This window comes from Cupressus sempervirens, chromosome 5 (genome assembly GCF_028749045.1).
Source record: "Cupressus sempervirens isolate cs-2001-9-10 chromosome 5, ASM2874904v1, whole genome shotgun sequence".
In the NCBI taxonomy this organism is placed as follows: Eukaryota; Viridiplantae; Streptophyta; class Pinopsida; order Cupressales; family Cupressaceae; genus Cupressus; species Cupressus sempervirens.
Window position 1 is genome coordinate 877,504,404 of NC_143122.1, and position 24,286 is coordinate 877,528,689.

Here is a 24,286-nt window from a genome sequence, read left to right on the forward strand (position 1 = left end):
GATTGTAATTTCATTTAACTTCATATCTATTTAAAAAAAATCTAATATATATTTTAAAAAATTTATCTTATTGTAATATGTGTTCAATATAATTAAAAATGAATATTCATTTTTAAGTTCATTATTGATTATTAATGTTCTAAGGAACAATTTTTTAACTTTATATTCTAGGTGATCATATGTTTTGATATTTTCAAAAAAATTTCCCATTTTTCTATTTGCAATGGTCATTTCTAAAATCAACTATGAAAGTACAATTTATGCTCTTTACAACATAATTAAATGTAATAAATTTTTTTTTTTTTTAAAACATGAAATTGTACTTATTAATTTGATTATGAATCATTAGAAATAATGAAAATATGTTTATTTAAACTAAACAATAAATATATATTATAAAAAAATTATTAGTTTTTTCATTTCTAGGTGTTGATTGGCTAACACAATGAAAAAAATAAAATTATATGAATGCTTTAGTATCTGTGTGCATTTTGTCCAATAACAAATATAAATTAAAGCTTCGTTATTCTGATTAAACTTATGTTCATGCTTTTTTGTTATAACTTTGAAGATGGAAGAGGAAGAAACAAGAAAATGTATAATCTAAGAATGGTCTCAAATTGGTAAAATTTTTTTTTGCAAAATGCTTCTAATAGAGACAATGAAAATGTATGTCAGGAAATCATTATAGCGACCTCACTAAAACCAAAAAAAAATAGAGAAGTAAAAATGTTAGCACAAATAAAATAGACAAAGTACTCTAACATCAAGTAATGCGATTGTAATTGTGGCAAAGTCTAAACTTTTTGGCAATAATTGCACAATTGAAATTTTTTGACTAAACAACTCTCTTAATCTTTGATAGTGGTGCCCCCAAAGACATTATACATATCTATTTCAAATTCACTACATCAAATTCCACATGCTTTGACCCCAAATGTTTTCACATTTTTTTGGCTAAATTGTAAATGTCAGTTTTAATTTTTCGGTATGAGATCACATTTTTGTCTAAAGTCTCTAATATATTACTCTATTGGCTAATAATTATCTCATATTTATGTAATAGTAAATAATTAAAATATTATTAATGAAATTTACTTGTTTGATAATTTAATAAATACAAACATTTTTCTTAATATTCACATATATGGCAATATAAATAAAATTTTATATTTATGTATATACACATATGCATAAATGTGTGCAACTATATATATATCCAAAAGGTATTATTAATAAACCACATTATACCAATATTTAATAATAAGGCATTAATATGTTAGCTTCAGGGGGGCTTCATTCAAAGCCCCTAGAAGACGATTTCCCACTTTTCATCTGATTTCTTCATGAGTAAAACTAGCAACCATTATTATGGCCTTATATATATATAATCTAAAACAATGGTAATTGCAAATACTCTATTTAATTTGATAAAATATAGGCCATGAAATCAATTATAAATCACATCTCCATACCCACATAATCAAACAAGGTCAACTAAAGTTAATATAATAAATCTACAAATAATCTTGATCAATCAAAGGATCTCTTGCAACCTAACATAAAAAGCTAAAGATAATCATCAAAAACATTGATTAATCCAAATGCATCTATCATAACACCTAAACTAAATAATTAACCAAACCAAAATGTCAATATCCTCAAACTAGGAAATCACATACAAGCCCATAACAAGAGACTCTTAACCAAGCAAGAACATCCTAAAAACCACTAAGTAAGAATAACTAACATAAATGACAAACAAGACCATCACAAAGACCACAATTATGCCCAACTAAGAAAGGTATATCAAGGTTTTTCATCTTGATAGTTGACTAATAAAGCAAGTATTCCAAAGTTCTTAGATAAGACAATGGATAAGGAAGGCTTCAAGCATGTGCCTTGCTACCATCTCCACAATAAAAACCATCAAAGATTTGAAGGCACACTTAGACATTTGAAGCCAGGTGAAGTTGATCCCCAATACCTGTAAGCATGCATCACCAAACAAGTATATATGTGCATATATGCATACAAATAAGTAAGGCAATTGTAGATAGATGATTGAAATCAAGACTATTTAGATCTCACCAAGTGACTACAAATTCATCCCTAGTCATGAAAATACAACATAGGAACATAAGAATGCATGTTACATCAAGTATACATAAATATTGTAGATAAGATATAAAACAAGGTTAGAACATAACCCATCACATAAATTGGGTTGGTCTTAGAATCAAATAACAACAATAAAACACAATCATAATCATGCATGTAATCATGGAATGATAACCATGAAAAAGTAAACCAAAATTTAAAGAACCTAATCGTTAAGGAGATCTTGGAACCATATTAAATAATATTCATTTATTAATTAGCACATAAGTGTCAAAGTATCCAAATCAACCCTTTAATTATGATAATAACTTATCTAGGGTAATCATAAAAATTGATAACTCATATAGATCTATTAGGTGACCCTATAACTTCAAGGTCCTAAGATATCATGCACCCATATGAAGAGGCAAATACACATGAGGAAATATACCTTAAAATATTTATCATTGCCTAAACTAGAAGTTATTTTAGTTGTAATGCAATGGATTATGCAACCCTCAAGGAAAACAATACTCTTATGCAAGCATAAAATTCCCTAAAACATTTCCCTAACTTCCAATAGGCCTATCAAAACATGTCAGGGTTGGAGGAGTATTGCAAGATCCCATAATTTATTATTTTTTAGACCTTTATTTAGTGGAATTCCAAGGTAGGAGTAGAGGAAGGCACCCTTTCTAATCCTAGTTCATTGATAATCATGTTGTGTTTCCTTAGATGAGTACTCATGAATTACACTTTTTACTTATTACAATTGACTTCCCACCTAGAGGCTAATATATAGAGGGATTTAATGTTTCTAATTTGTGTAGCCTCTTTCTTTTCTGAAATTTGAGACAACATAGTATCATCAGAAAATTATTGATGAGTCACCTTGATATTTCTTGATATTTTGATCCCTTGAAGATGAACATTTCAACCTACTTGTGAATGCCCCATCCAAGAGCTTCCACCATAATTTAAAACAAGGAGGAGGATAGATGATCTCCCTATCTTAGACCTCTAGAGATCTATAAAAAACCTTTTGAGGAAACATTAATAAGCACATACATCCTTGAATAAAATATGTATATCCAGTTAATGAATTTCCTACAAAACCCAAAATATTGCAAGGATTTGCATAGAAATCTCTAGTCCATTTAGTTATATGCTTTTTTAATGTCTATGTTTACTAGCATACTTATGACTTTATTACTTTGAAGTGATTGAATAGCTTTTCGGGTTTAACAATGACACCATCAGCAATAGATATTCCCAAGACAAAACCTATCTACTCTTCTAAAATAATAATAGTAAGGACCTTTTTTATTGTATTGTCTTAGGGATAACACTTGGCTACGATCTTACATAATATATTGGAAACAGATATAGGGATGAAATCCTTTAAATTAGTTACTATTCTTTCTTGGGTATGATATTTAGGAAGGTATTATTCACCATCTTTGAAATCCTTTTAGATATTTTTACCACTTTAAGGGCATGTGGTATCTCTTTTCCTATTAAGTGCCAACATTTTTGTAGAAATACAATTGAGAAACCATCTAGCCCTAGTTCTTTATTGGGGGAAACTATTTCAAGGCAATCTTAACCTCCTCATAACTGAGTTTCCCACTTAGTATACTATTGTCTTCCTAGGAAACCAGTAGTGGTATATTGGCCAAGAGCATAGATTTTTCCCTCAAAGGTTCCCCCACCTCATTATTATTAATTCTCCATAGAAGGACATCATATTATAATTGGTATCAAATAAATCATCCAAGGATAATCCATTTTCCTTTCCAATTTGTTGATGCATTTAGATCTTTTTTCTATTTATTGATATTATGAAAATACTTACTATTCTTTGTCTGACCCATGTAGCCACATCTCTTTTGATTTCTAAAAACATAAATTTTCTTCTTAGGAAAGAATGTCCTCATATTCCAATAGTATCCCTTTAGGCACTTTTCATTATTTATGCCTTCCTTGATAAATATTTTGTTCAAATCTACTAAGGCCTCTTTTGATTTTAAAACTAGAAATTTTCTTCTTTGGTAAGAATGTTCTCATATTTCAATAGTAGCCTTTTCTCTTCTAGACACTTTTCATTATTTATGCCTTTCTTGATAAATTCTTTGTTCAAATCTAATAAGGCCTCTTCAATTAGATATTTTTGTTAAAATAGGTTCTTGAAATGTGAATTATCCCATTCTAATATTTCCTTCTTAACCTTCTTAATTTTTGTCACAAAACAAAGAGTTTAGAACTCAAGAAATATTCCCCATTCCAACAAAATTCACCAAGGGTAAAGTGTTTTCATCATTGAACCACATGCTCTCAAATTTGAACAACCCCCCTATGTCTTGTTTATATTAATAAATTCAACTAGATGTGGTAGTGTTTTAAACTGGAACATGGTAAAATAGAACCCTCTATGGATGTTGGGAAAGTAGAGAGATATCAAAATAGGGAAAACCTATTAGTTTCTTCCTGTAATATTGATGAATCAATGTCTTCTATTGTTACAATTGTAAGATCCTTTCTTGATCTCAACTTCTATAATTTGTTTTCTGAATACCCAACCTTCAAAATCCTTTTGGGTTTAAATTGCCCTATAAATGCCCCCTCTCTTATCCTTCTAATGAAATATTATGTTGAAATATCCACCCACCATGATATCCATCTCCTATATATATTAAACTAATGTGGGCATCCAACTCATTCCATAAGGCTCTCTTTTCTAGAGAAGAGGATGGGGCCATAAACATTGATTACAAATTAAAGGTTGATCTCTAAGCTCCTCACCTTACTTGTTAACCAAATATGCCCACTAGCTACCTCATCAAAACACACATTTTGTGTATTCTAGCATAGGGCCAATCTTCTAGAGGATCCTACAATATAGATGGCCAAAAATTTCCAATATTTAAAACTCTTCATATTACTTCTAGTTTGGTTGCTTTGTTTCTTGGATCAAAACTATATCTACTCTATTCAATATAGTCCTTTACTTGAATAAACACCTTTTTCTAGGTGCATTCAGACCCTTGACATTTTGTGAAAAGAGCATCATGGATCCTAAGGAAGGGGGATTCCTTTCCTTGAGTCCACTAGAGAAGTTATCTTGATATGGTTTGCAACTTCATTCTCTATAACCCTTAGTCTAGCATTTAATTTCCTTCCCATCCTTTTCTTTTTGAGATCCTTTCCATAATCTTCCCTAGTATCACCTAAGTGGACATGATGTATTCCCATTTTTACCACCATCAACAATCTATTTTTATCCACATCTTCCTTTGTCAAGTCATTGAACTAACCTTTCACAACATTTAATTCTAGGATTTTTTAAATCAATTTTTTTTTTTTTTTTTGAGATTCCTCATCCTCAACAGAGGGGGTTCCATAAATACCTAATAGTTCATTTACTATTTCAATGTGTTTGAGATTCCTCTTCCTCAAATATCTCTTCCTTTTCAATGAATTTTACAATAGTCATTTTCTCTTCTCTATGAGAAATATTTTGTGTGACTAGACTATTTCTTAAATATTCCAAGGGTGAAAATAATATGAATTTCTTTCTTTCTTCTAATTATTATAAAATAATCACTTGGGATGGACAAAGAAGGTTGTTAACTTATTAAATTTCACATGACTTATGTTCCCCCCACCATCTTGGATTTCTGTAAGATATTTTCCAATCTACTTAAGGTTTGATTATGAATGATCGACCCATCCTGAGTCACTGATGGCTTCTTTATAGGGAACATATCCCTTTCCACCATATCACCTTGTTTTGGGGTATCTAGAGAACTCCTAACATATAATGAGATCAAGAATAGCCCACCTTCCCTAATCCCCAAATGAATTTCATATTATAATCTAACCACTTTCCAAACAGTGATTATAACAACCCTCCCTATTGCACTTGATCAACTAGCAACATAACATTTTATCAAGACACATCATCATCCCCTGGTATCCACCTTAATTTCTTACAACTTATATCTCCCTTTGATGTTATGATCTCTAAGTTATCTAAGTATTTGGATTTTATCTATGCCAACTAAATTTTATGGTGTCTTCAATCTCCCAAGAAAGAATCCTTAAATTCTATGAAAAAGCCCAAGATTCTTTCAATTTTCTCCAATATTTCCTCACTCTATTATTCCAAGGGAAAATTCTCTATTTTTATTCAATCAGATATCTCATTAGGTTTATAAAGATTTGGGTCAAAATTTAGTTCCTAGTCTAATTTGCATGATAAACTAGTTTCAATTATCACTCACAATTTTTTTTTTCAAAAATCTTTTAAAACATCAATATTTATGTATGAATGCATAAACATATTCTACTTTCATTTGATATTAAGTATAGATTTTAAAATCATTACAAGAATAATTATCCATTAATTTTGACACATGTATAATAATTTACTTAAAGTAATTTTTAATCATTTTGACACACACACAAAATATCATATATTTGTAGTGACCTTTGTACTAACATTTTGTATGGTGTCTCTATCTAGACTCTTATATGTCTTGAAACAATTTTGGATCTAGTCATGATGTTATATATGAATCTATATGCATATTACATGTTGGATGGACATATGATGTTTGACAAGGTGTTCTATGTTTTGTTAGTTGTTAGGATTACATTGTTGCAGCATATTATTTTTTAGCTAAGATAGATTCTATGTATGGCTTCATGATTATTCACATATAATCTTCTTGAGGTTCTTCCAGTATTTGACCCTCCTCTGATACTTCATTAGTTGGTATTTGTTCGGGCTCTTCCTTGTTTATTTTCTGCTCTTGTATTTGTCTAATAGAAGGAAGTGGGGTGATTGAGCCTTTGTCCAAAAATGATAGATCTTAAGATGGTAGGAGTGGTAGGCCTAGAGATCTTTGAGGTAGAGGTGGTAATTAATTCCAGTCCTCTTCAAAAGGTTGGATTGTGGGAGTTTTCCATATTTTTCCACCCACCATCTCAATTCTTACCAGCATAAACTTGAAATAAGAAATATTAAAGACATTTGTTTCCTGCCCCTCTTGGTCTTCAATTCACTATAGCTTCTTATCTTCTAAAGTTGTAATTTGAATGGGTTTCTTGGGAATGGACAACAGTGTTACGATAGAGATTCTTCTCATATCTTCTGCCATAGCCCTAGCTGAGTAAGTCCTTTGACTCAAGGGAACATTATCCATCTATTCATCCTCTTCTTCTTTTGCATCATCTTTAGGGATGGTCTCTTGAACATATGGGGAGGACTATTATTTTTCTTCAATTTTCTCTTACGTGTCCTTCCCTCAGTGGACTCAATCTTGGCATTCCTTAGAGTTGAGAGGGAGGCTTCTTCCTCTTGATGAGTTGGTGGCACCCTCTATTCTTCCTCTTCCAATTCTTGTTCCTCTCCTAGAGGAGGTAATTTCTCAACCTCTTAGACTTTAGCTGCTTGCTCATCTTGAGGTTCTAGTTGTTTAGGAGCTTGATAAAGTTGTTGAGATGACTTAGCTTGATTTGTTTGTTCACTGCTGTTGGTCACTCTCTTCCTTTTGTTCTTTCCTTTATCTGCCCTAAAATACTCAACCTCCGTCTCATTTTGATATATCATTTCTATCCTTACTGGTGATTGAGAAGGGAAGGTTGGTACTGTAACTTTTGCACCATTACCCCTAGTTGGGCATGTTTTGGATTGACGAGGAATAGTTTGGGGAACTGGATCGAGTTTGAATGGTTTCTTGATCCATTTCCTTGTCAAATGGACAATATGTCAAGCTCTGTTGTTAATGTTCGCATTCCCATCCCTCTCAATCTTTGCATTCATTATCAGTTTGTCATATATCTTATCCGTATTATATAGTGGATCTAAGACATCTTTTATGTCTTTCTCAAAAAACTTCAATGTGATCTTCATCTTAAGAGCCTTTTATGTTAAATATAGAGTCATCCTACAATAGTCTCTAATATAGACATCATAGTCATCTATGACATTCATCAAGTGATCCTCTAGTGCATCTTCATGCATAAACTACTTCCTTGCTAGATGTTACACCCTTCCAATATTATAAAAGTACAGGCAAGGGGAGTTGTACTCTTCCAAGGGGTATTGATCCCATTCTGAATCAAAGATCATAATATCTTGTTTCTATTTGACCTCAAGTGCACCTATAGTAATAGGCCATACTCATGCCTTCTTATGCTACTTTCTCACTCTGTCATATGTAGATGTGAGTTGTCCGGAAATATCCAATAAGATAAGCCTATCTGATGGATATCTCAGGAGTTTCTTCAGATTTACCATAGTATCAACTACCCTTAGGTAGGTGAACTTCTTGAACTAGATGTAGTAGGTGCTAATCTCTGTGATCCTTGTTGTTGCCTCTGCTAACATCCTTTTAGCATAATCACCCTCTATAAAATAGATGATTGCAAATATAAAACCATCATTCACTGTTCCATATTCCTTGCTTTGATATGAGAGGTTCTTATTCACCAGTTGAGGATATACCACATAGGGTCAGGCGTTAGCATCTTGCATGCTCCTCTTCTTGTAAAGTCCTAGGTAGTCAGTCATCCTAGCCTCCAGCAAGTATACCATGTATGATGCCATATAGAATCTTGGATCAGCATTCACTTCTATGAGTTGCTCATACAAATTATCAATAAGGATAGTAGCCCAGTCTATTAGTATTTTGGTTGTCCTAATGGTATCTATGAAATGGATCATCCAGATATTAAGATGTCCAACTACTGGTAAGCACATAACTCTACTCAAAAGCATAATAACATATCCACTATCATCCTTCATATACCCCCAAGTCATGTCTACCTTTCCAGCTCTACATCTCACTAGTGTTCTATTAATAAAAAATGATGATTGTATGATCTTCGTGGCTTGCTTTTCATTCTCCTAGTACCATCTGTGTGCCTGATCATAGGTTATCTTAGCATACTGATCGACTCTTGGGAGTGGTGAGATAATAGGTGTTGCAAACATCGCATAATATTGTTTTATTATATTATTTTATTTTTTTATGTAATGTTGCACCTAGATGGACGTGCAACATGTAAAAATTCCCATGGGATATATTTGATGAGTTGTATTGTGACATTGTGATAATATTTCATATAATTATTTAATATTGGGAAAAGAATTAAATTTTCAATATTAAATGTGGAGTCAATGAGTTAGGTAGCACATGGTTTATGTAATAAGAATTGGTGGTTTTGTGGGACTTGCTACTATATAAACAACCACAAGGGTAGTTTTTGTGTGAGAAGAAGAAGGCAAAAAGGGAAAGAGTCAAGCAAGACAAAGCTTGACATGTTAGCCAAGGGAGTATTTGTGAAGGTTGGAAGCATGGCATGGGATGTGTGAATTCATGCTTGTTCACATGGATTGCTTGGTTGTGGCCATGGCTTTGAAGGCTTCCATGGTTGTATTGCAATGGTGTTTTTGCTAAATAATACATGGTGATGGATGCTTTTGGAGGCTGAGTTTTTCCCTCCATGAGAGTTTCTCAGGGTATATCTTGTATCATAATTTTGTGAGTATGATGTCTATTCTCTTGCATGTGAATTTTATTTCCATATTTATTTCAAATCTATTATGGATTATGTGGAAATGGTTATATTCTTTCTTACAAGTTTCCTTACAAGTGTTATCATAGCCAATTTTTTTTATTGTTACCCTAGATTGAATCCATGGGAATGCATGAGAGGATAAAAAAGGGCAAGATATATGAGTTGTTTATTGCAGATCTAAGGGTTTTGGATTTGCTATTATGATGAGATATTAGTAAATTTTTGGCATGTGGAATTTTTGGTTAAAGGGTTTTCTAGATGTTTCCTTAAATTATGGTTTTAGGGGGAAGCTTGTAGAAATGACATCTAGGAAAAAAACAAACCTCACCATTAGATTCAGGTCAACGTTTCCATAAATTTTGATATATAATATGCCCTAGTTTGGCCATGTTCAAAGGAAATGAATTAGTTTTTTAGTTTTAGCCCATGATGGTTGTCAAATTTAATCCCATCAAATTTTTCATCACCAAAAAAAAAGTGCACTAAAAGTGGTAAAATGATTGTCTTAGTAAAATGGCCATAACTTTCTCCAAGGATAGTGAATTTCAGACTTCTTATAGGTGTTGGAAAGCTAATTTAGAGCACTACAACTTGGTGTAGGTTTGATTCTATGATTTTGACATTTTGTTAGGTTTTAAGAGCCTAAAATTTAGATGTTATTTATTTTGAACACAAATTAGGGCATAACTTAGGCATACAAAGTCAAATTTTGGACTTCGAGTAGTCAACAGAAAGCTCTACACACTGGTTCAAATTTGGTGTAGGTTTGGCATGGTTTATTTGGTAATATATTATTCTAAACAATTTATGATATATATTGGCTATGGTAGCATTGTGAGTTTATGACATTATATGTTTGGAGATTTAAGAGTTGATGTCATTGTATACTTAGTTCATATTTTAGATTGATCTCATGATAATATGGATATCAGTGTTTAGTTTGGATATGTATAATGACTTGTTGGGTCTACAAGTTGTGTAGTGTTTTAAGCTATCTATACTTTTAGGTTGCATTTATAGCTTGGTTATGGGTTGTCTTTACCCATTGATCTTTCATTATTGATGCATATTTAGATTTGTGGCTCAGATTTGGTTTGTCTATGCCCTAAGTCAAATGATTTGCTAATTTTTTTTTCATTTAGAGGGGATGCGATGTTGTTACCAGGTATAGTCATGGTGGAGGATTGTGGTTGACTATTTTATGCTGACAGGTTGGACATATTGAGAGTTAGATGCTTAGTTCATGGATGTGATCATGATGTCAGAGATTTTGGCATGGCATGATTAGATATGCAAGTACATTCTTGATGTTTATTAGTTTGGATTCCTAATTTGGTTATGGTGGTATATCTTCTTGGTTAATGATCATGGCTACTTGGTTTCTTTTGAGGAGCTCATGATGTGCACTTTGAGTTCTTTGATGTTTGATGCCTTGGTTAATTCTCATGGTTAGAGGATGGTTTTTCATCATGATGTCATGGATAGCTTGGATACATAGTTTAGTGTGAGCTTTTGATAGTGATTAGGTGATAGTGTAGGATTAGTTCCTGATTTGATTTATATTTTCTTGGTTTGAAGATCTTGGTTTCACTTGGTACTGACACTTTGGTTGTGTGAGCGTAGACCTGGAGGATCTTCATGTAGGAGATGGGTTTTATGATGCCTTGGTACCATGGTTGAGTGGGAGTTTTTTGGTATTGATATATTTATTGGGTGTTTGTAGATGTTGGTGATTTGTCTTAGATCGTGTTGTTACAAAAGCATCTTTGACATTTGCATGGTGCACTTGTTATCTTCATGGTGTGTGAAGATGGTTAGATATTGAGGACTCATGGGGTTCTTGGCTATTTTCATGGTGTTTGGAGATGGTTCTTCATGGTATGTGGAGATGGTTTTTTTCTTCATGGTGTGTGGAGATGGTTGCATCTTGAGGACTAATGAGATTCTTGGTAAAGGTGTGGTTTATGCTCTCATTTGATATGTTATCCTTGGTGTTAGAATGGTTTTATTTTTATGTCATGGTATACTCTTAATACAAATTTAGAGTTGTGGCATATTATAGTATGTTCATATGGAGCATGTTATCACTTTGGTTGAGATGGTTTAGATCATGCTATCATGTTTATGTTCTTGAGGCCATGGTTGGAACTTTGACAATTATCTTGGTTTCATTTCTCAATAGTGAGTGCATTAATCATAAGATGGATACTTCATGATATTGATATGTTGCATTTGGATTTGGCATGGATTGATTGGTTACAAGTGCTCATGGATACTTAGAGATGGTGGTGACTAATTTCTCTTGGATTAGAGAAGTATTTGTTAGGACATTTGTTTAGTTTCAATAGGAAGTTTGAGGGGCATTCACTTGATATGGACTTGAGAGGAGATTGTTCTTAGATGAGTCTTGGTTGGAGACTTGGATATCTTGATAAGCATTCTCATTCCCCACTCGTGGTCTACTCAATGCTTTGCTACTTAAGAGGTATAGCCCATTGTTTCTCTTAGGTGCATTATGTTTGTGCTTGTCTTTCATGGATATGGATCTTGAGCTACAGTACACGAGTTAGTTCTAGAGGGTTCATTTGAGAGATGGTTTAGCATTGGTTATCTCCATTTGCATATGTTGTTATGTTGATTGAGTTTGGGAGATGGTTTTATATTGGTCATCTTCCTTGGATTAGGATTGATTTATGAGTTTGATCTTCTTGTGAGAGACTTACATCCATGATTAGTTATATGGTATGGTTTGCATGTTGTTGAGGCTTCTTGGTTGGGATTTTATGGAGGAGATTATACTTGCATAGTTTATATCTAGAGGTGTGTGTAGAAGGACATGATATAGATTATGATTTGCATTGTTTCTCTTTGATCTTGCTTATCTTTCTGGATGTTCAGTTTTGCTTACATTAGATTTGAGATTGGTTAGAGATTGTGATCACTAGTTTGTGCTCATGTATGTCATGTGAGAGATGACATGGTTATTTCTTTATCTCTTTCCTCTTTTGGTTGTGGAGAAGTTGGGAGAGTGTTGAAGACTTGTTATGATAATTTTTCTTGTAGGTTATTGGTTTATGTGTTGTGGATGTTTTTGAGACTACATGGATTCACTTCTTTGAGATGTTGTGAGTGGATTGGTTATAGATTTGACATTATCTTTTGTAGTGGGAGCTTCTTGGTATATATGTGGTAGGTATTGCTCTTGAGGCTTGTGATTGTAGGTTACAAATTAGATATGTTGATGATGTGAGATTCACTTGGTATACCTTTGGAGTTATGGATAGTTGGATGGGTTAGCACTTGTTGTGGGTGTTATTTTAGCTATGGATATTTTGACAACTATGGATACATGTAATTACCTTTGGATTAGGTTTTTGTTCTTGGCATTTTAGTTAGTACAGGATTCTATGATCTTCTAATGTGACACATTGGGTGACTTTCTCTTTGGATGGCTTCTATGTATGTTTAGTGGTAGTGAAATAATAGGAGGTGAGATCATTCATGTTTGAGATGTTAGATACTTTGATTTTGTTGTAGGTACTAGGATGTAGCATATGGTGTACTTTGATCCATGATGGTGGATGTGCTAGGAGGGATTGTTTCCTTTATGTGGCCACGGATTGACCCTATGAAATGTATACAACAAGTGGGAGATTGTTGAGATAATGGGTGTTGCACACATTGTATAATATTGTTATATTGTATTATTTTATTTTATTATGTAATGTTGCACCTAGATGGACATGCAACATGTAAAGATTCCCATGGGATATACTTGATAAGTTGTATTGAAACATTGTGATAATATTTCATTTAATTATTTAATATTGGGGTAAAGAATTAAATTTTCAATATTAAATGTGTGGTCAATGGGTTGGGTAGCACACGGTTTTACCAGATGATTTATGTAATACCACTTGGTGGTTTTGTGGGATTACTACTATATAAGAAACCACAAGGGTAGTTGTTGTGTGAGAAGAAGAAGACAGAAAGGGAAAGAGTCGAGCGGGATAAGGCTTGATAGGTTAGCCAAGGGAACATTTGTGAAGGTTGGAAGCATGGCATGGGATGTGTGGATTCATGCTTATTCACATAGATTGCTTGGTTGTGGCTATGCCTTTAAAGGCTTCCATGGTTGTATTGCAATGGTGTTTTTGCTAAAAAATACACGGTGATGGATGCTTTTGGAGGCTGGGTTTTTATCTCAATGAGGGTTTCCCAGGGTATATCTCGTGTCACAATTTTGTGGATATGTTATCTATTCTCTTGCATGTGGATCTTAATTCCATATTTATTTCAAATTTATTATGGGTTATGTAGAAATAGCTATATTCTTTCTTACAAGTTTCCTTACAAGGAGATGGAATACTTTTTCAATATTCCTAGAACTGAGGTCTAGGACTATCTCCCCTGTAATGCTCTTGACAACCTTCTCTTTAGGTACATAATTCTCTACTAATGCCATGATAATTTTAGAAGACTACACAGATGTGGGATGTGAGGTCACATTTATTAACCCTAATTTGATAAGTACCGACACCATCACAAACCTCTCTATAGGTTTTTTGTAGATTATGAGGAATGCATTCCAATCGATATGACCCAATTCAGTGTCTCTAATCTCAGAGTGTCCATCTTGGAAGTGGGAGTTCTTTGGTGTTCATAGAATTTAAACACTATAGGATTTGAAGAAATATTTTCCATAAGAGAGGATGACGAGGACATCATTTTATCTACATAAAAGAAAGATATTAGTTTGATGAGTTAAAATCTAACTCAATCCTCTTAATAGCATCAGAATGCAAAATAGTGCACCTTGACAGGTGCGCTAGGTGCACTTAATGACCCCTAAATGGTTATTTTATGTGTAGTGATGCACTTTCCCATGTGCACACCCTAATGGGGTGCACACATGCGCATGTGTACTACTACGCACAAGCATTGGCAAGTGCAAAAGAGGAATTTAGTGATTTTTTTTTTTAATAAAAGGGTAAGCACATGCACACCTTAGTCGGGTGCACATGTGTGTAGCCTTATTTATGCATTATGTTTGTGTATGAAAGGACAAAATTGGTGTGCAGATGTGCACCTAGACGAGGTGCACATCTGCACACCATTACCTTAGAAGTTTTTCCTTAGTGAAAAAAGGTATGCATGAGCACACCTTTCATTAGCATTCTAGTTCTTTTAGTTTTAGGTTCTTTGTGTGGATAAATTTGTGCACATGTGCACCTTAGATAGATGTCCATGTGTTCACCTTTGGTGTCTTAACATTTTTGATTTTGTAAGTTAGCAGCACCTCAGGATGTATGAAGGTGTGGTCTTCAGAGATGCATATAGAATAATGAGAGAAGGGGAGGGGGTCCTAGGCTTATATAGGCCTACACACAATGCAAACCCTTTGGAGTTGCACACTAGTACATGTAAGTGTGCATCTCCAATGGGGAGTTAGTGCACACTTGTGCACCTTGGGCAGGTGCAAATGTGGGCTTGTGCAAAAGTGTGCATTTATGCACAAAAATACTTAAAATCTCCCAATTTTATCAATTTCTAACACCCAATTTCTCTCATTTAGAGACAAAGGTTGGACCTAGAGTCTAGGTGGAGTTTAAAAATGACTTAGATCCTAGACTAGGGGTCTGGGAGACAAAAAATTCTTCTAGGGGGTCCCCATTTCTAGGAGAAATGGGGCGTGCATTGTGAAACCACAACATGACCCTCAAGAAACCTCATGTAACATGGAAACAATATCAAAAGTGTGGGACTTGGCAATAAGAGATTGAGTCTTTGGAGAAGGTCGTCTTCCTTACTATTAGGGTGCACCTAACTACTTCTTGAGAGGAAAAGGGGGAAGGAAATGCATGAAAATCAAACTACCTATCCTAAACTAGAAGGGGTGATACAACAAAGAGTATTTTTGATCTATTTCTTTCCAATAGCTATACTAAAATCCAAAAGACTTCACAAGATATACCACTATTTGCATTCCTTTAGTTTTAACACCATTGACAAGCCACAAATAACATAACCATGCAAGGAATACAATAGATTCACTCAACAAATTAATTAATTGATATGCAAATAATCATATGGTAATGTAACTGCTAAAAGACATCTAGGAAAATGAGGCATAACAAATTACACAAACTTAATTGGTTGAGAATGGATATGACAACAATGATTTCTATTGAATAATAAGTAAGAACATTTATAGAGAATATCTGTAGAAGACTAGAAAAAGAGAGATATTTTTAAGAACAACAAAAATTTCCTTTAAAGGGTGTAGACATAACCTTGATACAACCTTGAGTTTAACTTCAATGACCATGATACTAGATTGCAGATGAGAGCAATAACTTAGAATTAGAAGAAAATCTAATCATCAAGTGCAACTGCCTACAATAAATGACAAAATGAAAAAGGTAAAGAGTGCACTCAACCACAAGAGATCAAATCAAAGAAGAATTAGTCATGATATGAATTTAAGAATAATGGAGTGCAATGGCATTAAGGAAATCAAAAAATGGTTACAGATAACAAATCATTTCTCCTTAATCTTTCCAACTGCTACATGGATTACATTCATGTCGTGCTAGATCAGCCACATCAGCTAGTCAATTGAATTCAAACATTCCATCTACCATGTCCTCATACCCTTGAAAATTTTTACCACCTTGCCCAATATTTTGAACATACCATTAACTTTTGCCCACATCTATTTGTGGCTTCACAACTTATCCTCTTCATTATTTGCTTGGCTCTACAAAACTGTGACCTTCCTGCCTAATGCCTTACTGCCACCTCACATCTCTTTATTACATTAGAATCTGACCATTACAACCTTGTGAACATCATGAAATTAGCCTTCTCTTATTCTCACATGGTTTTGAATTAAGAACACTTTAATCGTATGATGATGCAAAGCCATCCATTTTTCCTTTGTCGCTTCATCAAAACTGGTAGATACAAAACATATTTGGAACATGCGATGTTGCACTAGTAGTTAACTTAACTGTCAGCATTACCATTCACACCATCATGACTTAAAACTTGGCTACATCTCAAATACTTGGGATGGTGCAAAGATTGTATCCTTAACTATTTGATGCTCCTTGCAACTTCACAATCATTATCTTAATCGTAGATCGGACCTTGCGAGGCTATGATAATAATCCTAAACCATTGATCATTCCATCATGACTACTTTTTGCTCCTTTCCATTAGCCAATTTGACTTTGTGATTAGCCCTCAAACTAACTACCATCATACCATCTCAACTTAAGTTGATACCCTCATACCCTCAATGTTAACCCAACGATGGTGTACTCAATAGCTTGTGTAGTTTCGCTACCTTAACCATGGTTTTCTCTAAACCTCCTGTGACAATGCGGACAATGTACATCCTCACCACGTGAAATGTTAACCCATCTTCTAACCCTATGTAACTGTGATGAAATTATTTTCTACTTTTCCACCTTGACTCTAGGTTGGCCTCGACCACTTGCAATGATGCAAAAGAACATAAATGGATTGTTGCAGTTAACTTTACATTGTTGCAGCTTGAGTCCACTTAAACTTGAAGCTTCTTGTGATCATGCAATCCATATTTAGTCACTCCTTTGCAACATAAATATGAATGCTAGCATTAATAGTTGTGAAACCATGCAAGCTGTGAATTTGACTATTTCACACCTTCACAGTCCATCTGATAGTTAAGTCATGAACTGGACTAATAGGGTGATGAAGGAAGAATCATATCATGGCAACTTAAAATCTCTCATTTGATGTGAAGGATATAAAGAATTAGGGATATAAAGGAAGAGTCAAAGGTTTATGTATACCAAATATGCCTGCATGGTAATAAATGAATGATCTAATGAATGTAGACATGGCTATCACCTTGGATGTTCATGAGACTGACAACATTTTGAATTTTAGGGAGGGGGGCTAAAATGGTTAACATTTCTAGTGACTCAGAGGAAATTCTTGCTTGCTAAGCCTGGACTGGTGGCCTTGAGCAATCCATTGGGTTGGAGTCACAAAATAAACCTTGTCATTCCATCTGCAACAATTAGAAAAATGCAACCTCCACAGTTGCAAAACCTCAAAACTTTGCTATCTTACGATAAATAGCCTATGCTCATGCACTTATTGAAAATAAGGAAACTACTCTATTATGTACATAACTTTCAACTTTCTCTAGAAGCAATGTTTAAGGTGAACTCCATTAACCAGAATTGTTAGAATATTACCATTAGGCCTGGATAATTGAAAAGAATTGGCCTCCTTATAGCTGGTGATAACATATGGGCTGATCCACATAGCATCAAACTTGGAGTGTGTCCCTGGGTTAGCTGTATCTGCATCCCACTTGAAAACAATATCTCCTTCATTGAAAACTCTAGCTATAACTTTCTTGTCAAAACTCCTTTTGACCTGTTGTTGATATGCCTCAAGTGTATGCATAGCTTGCTATCTTTTTTCTTCTAGTTCAATTAGTTCTGCTAGCCTAACTACCATAGCATCATTCTCAGCTAGCTCCAATTGATGATCCAGTTCAAGAGAGGAAAACTCAAATGAAATAGGGAGCCTTGCTTCCCATCCATATACTAGCATAAAGGGCGAGTTCCCAATTGCTCTCTTGAGTGTAATTCTATTAGCCCAAAGGGTAGTCCTCAACTTGGCATGCCAACATTTTTGATTATCTTCGATTGTCCTCTTTATTATTTTGATGAGGTTCTTGTTGGAAGATTCATCCAAGTAATTTCCTTAGGGGTAATAATTTGAGGAGGTGCTCAAATATATTCCATGATTAAGAGCCCAAGAGCATATATGAGTTCCAACAAAGGATTTGGCATTATTTGATATAATAGTTGAAGGAACACCAAATCTGGTCAGTATTCCATCAAGGAACTCAACCACTAAAGTTTTTGTGCTACTTCTATCCACCTCATGGAATAATCTATGGCTTCCAAGATCCATTTTTAACTAGAATTAGAGGGTGGGTTTATTAGACTAATGAAATCCAAACCCCATTGAGAAAAGGGTTGATCTATTTGAATAGGATGAAGAGGAACGGAAAACAATCTTTGTTTCCCTAAGAAGAATGCACATTTCTCACATTTCCTCACTCACCTATGAGAATTATTGAATAAGGTCGACCAATAATAACCAACCCTCATTATCTTCATCTCTATAATCGTAACTAAGAAATGACCACCAATAGGGCCATCATGGAACTCTTTTAATATCCCGCTAATCTGATCAGTTTGGATACACCTCAAAATGACTCCATTAGAATCTTTCTTGAACAATATTCCATCCACCAAGACATAAGGAATAGATTGTAATCTGAACTATCTTCTCTTGGCTCTATCTAGGCCTTGGGGATATCTTCCTTCTACCAAGAAGGTAGTCATGTTATGCAACCAATCACTTTGATTTTCATTCTCTGCTAGTTGCTCACCTTGTATTAAGAGGGCAACCTCTTTAGGTGTCTCAAAAGATGAGGCCATTTTATCACACAATCCTTTGCCTCTCACAAGCTTGTTGATCTTAATATCAATTTCATACTCCATGACCTCGATAATCCATCCATCTCTCTTTTCATTGATATCCTTATTCAAGAGGAACTACTTTACACTTGCATGTGGGACCATGAGTTGGACCTAGTTATGAGATAGAAGATCTTTGAACTTTTTGAGAGCCCTTACAACAACAAGGACTTGCTTTTCTACAGAGATATATATGCCCTCATAATCTTTAAGCCCTCCACTAAATAAAGCAATGGCTTGCTCCAAATTCTCCTCATTCAACTATGTTAGAACATCTAATATGTACTTGAGTTTTCTCCAAGGGAGTAAAGGATGAAAGATCTATCAAAATTAGGGTTCACAAGAGTGGAAGCTGATGCAATTGATTCCTTGATCTCCTCAAAAATAGCCTTCCCTTCCTTGGTCCAAGTGAACATTATATTATTCTTTAACATAGATGTGAGAGGTTTCACCATGGAAGCAAGATCAAGGATAAACCTTCTCATGAAGTTGATCCTATCAAGAAAAACATGCAATCCTTTCTTGTGGTTGTGAAGTGGGAGAGAGAGGATTGTTTCTACCCTTTTTGGATCTATTGTTAGTCCATATCTTGATACACTGTGTCCTAGGAGTTTTCCTTGATCAGTGGCAAATGCACACTTTTTTGGGTTTAGAGACACACCATACTCTCTACATCAGATGAATACCTACCTCAAATGATGAAAGTCATCTGATGCATGTTTTGAAAAGATAGTTATGTCATCAAGATATACCACCACAAAATTCTCTAGTACACCCTTGAAAGCCATCTCCATCACCTTTTGAAAAATATACTTGCATTGGTTAGTCCAACAGACATTACAATAAGCATAAGTACCCCCATTTGGTAATGAATGTTGTCTTGTATTGGTTTGACTCTTGGACTAACACTTGGCTATATCCTAAAAAACATCTAAGAAAGAAAACCTCTCTGAATCACTAACCTTGGATAGAATTTGTTCCATAGAAGGAAGGGGATGGTGATCTTTAAGAGAAGCCTTATTAAGGTCTCTAAAATCTACATATAACCTATTTTCTCCATTCTTCTTTGTAACATGCACAATATTAGCTACCCATGAGGAGTGTTTTATAGGGAAAATGATATTAGCCTATATGAGCTTAGAAAATTCTTTTCTCATTAATGGTTCAATCTTAGAGTTAATTGTCCTTTTCTTTTGTCTAATAGGTTTTGCATTATGGTTTAAATCTATAGTATGTTGGAATAAGCTTGGGTCAAAACCCTTTATGTCTTCATATGTCCAAGCAACAACATCACTAATTGACATAATTTAATGAAAATCTCTTGTTCAGTCTTAGTGCATACCTTTCCCAAATTAGGAGTATTTCCATCAACAATGGTGACATGCATGTAGTCATTTCTCCTTGCAGTTAGGTTTTAACCCCTACTTCTTGCTTGATCATCCGAGTTGAATATGCCTTCTAAAATGACTAGACCTTTAGGAAATTTTTTAGAATTAAGATTCAGAGTTTGATCTCCATATCGACTTGGTAGTTTGGATTGATTTTTAGTAGAAAATTATACTTCATTTTGCAAGAAATTAATAGTTTGTATAGCACAGTCAAATACTTTCCAATTTGTATAATTATCTGGGACAAAAAGCCTTACAAAAAGTTTGATTTGTTGTTCTTTTATGTAATCAGTATGCTCTAGTACATCATAATGAGCACCAATTGCTGCAACTCTATCAACATGTTTATTCTTACTCCTAGGAACACTCTGAATGTTAAATGTGTGGAAGCCTTCATGTAGATCCTAAACTCTATGCTTGTACGACTTGAGAAGGTTGTTCTTCATGACATTTTGATTTCTGATTTGGTTTACAACCAACTCACTATCCCCAAATACTTTCAAGAGTTTTATGCCTCTTCTTTGTGCAAGTTGGAGACCTTGGATTAGGGATTCATACTCAGCCACATTATTAGTGTAGCTAAATTGAAGTCTATATGAGAGTATTATTTCTCCAAACAAGGGGAAACAAACATTACATGAAGACCAAAACCATTTTTGTTCCTTGAGCCATCAAATAAAAAAATCCATAATCCATTCGTATCTTCTTTTTCTTTAATGAGACTAGGAATACGAGCACCTTCTTCAAATATACAATAAGTCCCAAGACCTATCTCTTCAATTTCTTGTATTGGGTCAGGTTGGAAAGAATTACAACATTCATCTAAAAGATAGTTAGTATCCCATATTAAGAGTGTAGCATATTCATTGGTTATAAATTCCCCATCCTCTTCCTAGATTGTGCAATTCATATTTATGGGGTTGGGAATATAAGTCTCTATATGATTAAGGGCTTATGGCTCAGATTTTAAGGAAGCCTTTGTTTCATATCTTGTCTTGAAGAAAAAGTAGGACCAGGTAGATGCAATAAAACTGCCAATTTGTGTAATAAAGGCCCTAGACCGGTGATGCAGAGGTAAAACACAATGAAAGCAAACACAATAGCAATAGGAACCAACACTAGCAAGAGATAGATTATAAAATTCTTCTATTTAATTTATCAAATGAACAGTACATACGTTAGCTCCTCCTGCAGATTTCTTTTCTTCGTAACTTTGTTTCTAGAAACTTTTCTCTCAAGCTTGATCTAAACCTAAACCTAAAACTCTATTTATACTTGCTAAGACGGTCTACGAAAAATTCTAGATTATTACAAAATAGAAAATTCTAGATCAGTATAGAATGGGAAGAATGACCCCACAATGATCTGTACAAATCCCAAGGAAATTATCTTATCCTAATGACAAAATCAAGATAAATTTCTCAAGTTATCTCATGCATAAAACTTGACCTAAATACTTTATATAAAACTTTGACCTAAATACTTTATGTGGGTGCTCCTGCACCATACTCCCCAGAAATTTTTATCTCAAGCCCACTTGAGATGAGCTTTTGTAGAGTGGTACCTTATTTCTTGATATCTTGTTTAGTCATCCACATAGCATCTACATCCGAATAACCTTTGAGTTTTACCAAATACTGATTGGACTCCTTTCCTTTTCACTGCTTAATGACTTTGGTGTCAAGTATCCTGTCTAGTTGTGGTGTCTGCTTAAATGGTAGATGTTGAATGTCTTCTATATCAACAATTTTTCCTGTATCAATTTCTTCAATGAGTGCTTTAAATGGTGTGAGGTTTGATATGTTGAAGATGGGAGAAATGCCAATCTCAGGTGGCAATTGAATCTCATAAGCATTTGGTCCAAACTTCTTTAATATTTTACAAGGACCTAGTTTTCTCAACATAAGTTTGGTAGATTTACCTTTTGGTAGCCTCTCCTTCTTGAGATTTTTCCATACTAAATCTCCCACTTCAAATTCCAAATGTCTTCGTTTTTGATCTGCATGCTTCTTATACTTTTCAGAGGTGTTTTGGAGTTGTGCTTTGACTTTATCATGGATTTCTTTTATGGCAATAACAAATTCTTCTCCTTGCGCACTAACTTGTTGCTGTGAACTCATATCCCTTAACTCAAAAATCCCTCTAGGATGAATTCCATATACCACTTGAAATGGTGACTTTCTTGTACTTCTATTGATGGAGTCATTATATGCAAATTCAGCTTGGGGTAGGATTACATCCCATTTTGCTGTATGTTGTCTTGTGAGTGTTCTTAACAAATTGCTCAATGTTCTATTAACTACCTCTATTTGGCCATCAATTTGAGGGTGGTAGGCTGATGAAAATGATAAATTGGTTCCAAGTTTCCTCCATAAAGTTCTGTAAAAGTGTCCTATGAACTTCACATCCCTGTCTGAAACTATATTGAGGGGTAGCCCATGAATCCTTATGACTTACTGGAAAAAGAGATTTACTATATGAGAAGCATCATTGGTTGACTTATAGGGTAAGAAGTGAGGCATTTTGCTGAACCTATCTACTACAAAAAATACATTATCATACCCCTTTTGTGTCCGTGGTAGCCCCATTACAAAATCCATCGTTATGCTTTCCCAAGGTCTAGATGGTTTTGGAAAAGGTTGATAAAAACTAGCATTTGTATTCCTTCCTTTGGCCCTTTGACAAATCATACATGTTGCCACAAAGTTTCTTATGTTAGTCTAAAGTTTAGGCCAATAGTAGTACCTTCTAACCAATTCTAAGGTTTTATTGAAACCAAAATGTTCACCCATTATTCCACTGTGCTTCTCTTTGGTAATGTTTGTCCTCATAGAGCACCTTGGGTACACATAGTTGTCCTCCTTTGAAAAGAAGTCTGTCTGGTATCGATAAATTAGGAAAATCAGCATGGTATCTCTCACCAAACTCCATACATACCTTTTAGATCTCACCAAAATCTGGATCTGCTACATACATGTCCTTGAGTGCTTCAATTCCCACACTTTCTAGCTGTATCTGGGAGATAGTCAGATTCCTTCTACTAAGAGCATCAACAACCTTATTTGATATGGCCTTCTTATGTTTGATGGTGAAGGTATAGGCCTATAAATACTCCATCCATTTCATGTGCCTATGACTTAATTTGTCTTGGCTATTTAGAAAACTAAGTGCTTGGTTATCAGTATACACAACAAACTCCTTTGGCAATAAGTAATGTCTCCACCTTTTGAGAGCTTGAACCAATGCATACATTTCTAAGTCATATGAAGAGTATTTTTTCTTGGCTTCATTGAGTTTTTCACTTGAGAAAGCCACTGGTTTTCCTTCTTGACTAAGAAGTGCCCCTATAGCAACTTTGCTAGCATCACATTTGACTTGGAAAACTTTGTTAAAATTAGGTAAAGAAAGAATTGGCTGCTCACTAACATTTTTCTTAAGCAACTCAAAAGCTTCATTTGCTGATTGACTCCATGCAAACTTACACTTCCTTCCTCCTTTAATAGTTTCTAACATAGGAGCACATATATGACTGAAATTTCTTATGAATTTTCTATAAAATGTAGCAAGACCATGAAAGCTTCTAACATCTCCAATTTTTTTTGGGGGTGGCCAGGATAGTATAGCACTTACCTTTTCTTTATCCATATTCAAGCAACC